Source organism: Arachis ipaensis, chromosome B5 (assembly GCF_059453495.1).
Source record: "Arachis ipaensis isolate K30076 ecotype BB chromosome B5, ASM5945349v1, whole genome shotgun sequence".
In the NCBI taxonomy this organism is placed as follows: domain Eukaryota; kingdom Viridiplantae; phylum Streptophyta; class Magnoliopsida; order Fabales; family Fabaceae; genus Arachis; species Arachis ipaensis.
This window is the reverse complement of record NC_142440.1, coordinates 115,780,218-115,783,026: the sequence shown is the minus strand read 5'-3', so window position 1 is coordinate 115,783,026 and position 2,809 is coordinate 115,780,218.

The following is a 2,809-nucleotide window of genomic DNA, read 5'->3' as shown; positions in this document are numbered from 1 at the left end:
AAGTACAAGACCACTGATGAGGCATGGCAATTGATCAGCGACTTAGCTGAATCTACTAGGAACCACAGGCAGAAACAAGGCCGTTCAAAAGCCGTTGCAGAAGTATCCTCTAGCAGAGAGACTGCTGCTCTAGCTTAGAGTATCTGTGAAATGACAAACTTGCTGAAGCAGATGCAATTGAATCAACAACAAGTTCAGCAAGCTCAACCTTCTCCAGCACAGCAAGGTCAACAGTTAGTCCCACAGAGAATTTGCGGAATTCGTGCTGATTATAGCCATTATACTGATGAATGCCCGCAGCTCCAACAGGAAGACAACATGGTGGCATCCACCCATAACTTCTATGACCGCCCCAACCAAGGGTACAATCAAGGTGGAAATAATAACCATGGATGGCAGGATAATTCTAACCAGAATTGGAGGGACAACAATAAAAAAGGAGGCAGAGATAATCAGGGAAATCAGAGGTGGAACAATAACAACAACAGGCAGCAGAACCAACCTTACAGAGCACCTCACCTGAGGCAATCCCAAGGACCACAGAACACCCAACAGCAGACCTCTTAATTTACTCATCCTTCTTCATCTCCTAATGAAGAGTTACTACAATCCTTTGAGCGAAGACAACAGACCATGGAAAATAACATTATGAATAACATTAATGCTAGTCTGAATGGTCTGACCTCTACTTTGCAAGCTCTTGTCTCACAGATTGGATCAATGCAAAATTCCAATAACCAACCTTCAGGTTCCACTGGAATTCCCTCTCAACCATTACCCAATCCAAAAGGGGGCATTAATGCCATCACCCTCAGGTCCGGAACCACACTGCAGGAGAGGAATCAGGAGGAGCCAAGCCTACCAGAACACGCCTCAGTTGAAGAGGTAGTAAAAATAGAAGATGTTGAAGAGGAAGAGGACATACAGGACATAGCTGAAAAAGAAGAAGCCCAACCACAGGAGGAAGCACCAAAAGGCGCAGACACTGCTGAAAACACCACTCCCATTCCATTTCCACAACTTGCAAGGAAGCCCAGGAAGCAGCTGGAACCCGATCCCAAAATGGTAGAAATATTCAAAAAGGTTGAGGTAACTGTTCCCCTTTTTGATGTTATTCAACAGGTACCTAAATATGTAAAGTTTCTAAAAGATTTATGTATACATAAAGACAAAATTAATGAATTAGAAACTATTCCTTTAGGTAGTTCCATATCTGCTTTAATGGGAGGATTACCTGAAAAGTGTAGTGACCCAGGTCCTTGTATAGTTAGTTGTACTATTGGTGGAGTAGTAATTTATGATTGCATGTGTGATTTAGGAGCATGTGTTAGTATAATACCTTTGTCTATATATGATATTTTGAGGCTCCCTCCCTTAAAAAGGTCGGCAGCTCGTTTTGTGTTAGCAGATAAAAGCATTATTACAGTGGCTGGAGTTGCTGAAGATGTTTTGGTGAACATTAAAGGGCTTACATTTCCTACTGATTTTTATATCTTGGAGATGTCCCATAATGACTCAGATAAGCCATCATCAATCCTACTTGGAAGACCATTCCTGAAGACATCAAAATTCAAATTGGATGCTTTTTCAAGAACATACTCTTTTGAAATAGATGGCCAAATAGTAATCTTCAATCTGAATGGAGTCATAAACAACCCTCCAGAAGATCATTCTATCTTCCAGTGTGATGTCATAGATGAAACTGTAGCTGAAGTTCACAAGGAAGAGTTAGAAGAGAGGCACGTTGGACAAGGTCCAAGTGTGGGGACCCTCTTGACTGACAATGAGGGCACCTCAGCATTTTCACAAGCTCCAGACAATCCAGAACCTGCCCATGATCAGAAGTTGGAATTAAAACCTCTCCCTCCATATCTCAAATATGCTTATCTCGAAGATGAGCAGAAGTTTCCAGTTATCATTGCAAGGGAACTCACTTCTCAATAAGAAGAGCAGTTACTTGATGTACTGAGGAGGCACAAGAAGGAAATTGGGTGGAGTTTGGCAGACATAATAGGCATCAACCCTCAAGTATGTGAGCACAGAATATTTTTAGAAGAGGGAGCAAGACCTATCCGTCAATCCCAAAGAAGATTGAATCCCACTATCTTGGAAGTTGTCAAAAAGGAAGTGACCAGACTATTGGAAGCAGGTATCATCTATCCCATTTCAGATCGTGAATGGGTTAGCCCAGTACAAGTGGTGCCCAAGAAGTCTGGAGTCACTACAGTGAAGAATGAGCATGGAGAGCTCATAGCAACTAGAGTTCAGAACGCTTGGAGAGTTTGCATTGATTACAGGCGTCTCAACCAAGCCACCCGTAAGGATCACTACCCACTTCTATTCATTGATCAAATGCTGGATCGCCTGTCAGGTAAATCACATTATTGTTTTTTAGATGGTTACACGGGTTATTTCCAGATTCATATAGTTCCTGAGGATCAGGAAAAGACCACTTTTACATGTCCTTTTGGGACTTATGCTTACAAGAGAATGCCCTTTGGCTTGTGCAATGCACCAGCTACCTTCCAAAGGTGCATGATGAGTCTTTTCTCTGATCTTATTGAGGACTGTATCGAGGTTTTTATGGATGATTTTAGCGTTTATGGTGATTCTTTTAGCCTTTGCTTAGATGGATTATCTAGAGTATTAGATAGATGTGATAATACAAACCTTGTATTAAATTTTGAAAAATGTCACTTTATGGTAAAACAAGGGATTGTATTAGGACATGTGGTATCTAATAATGGCATTTCTGTAGACCCAGCAAAGGTGAATGTTATTTCTAGTTTAACTTACCCTCCCTCTGTGA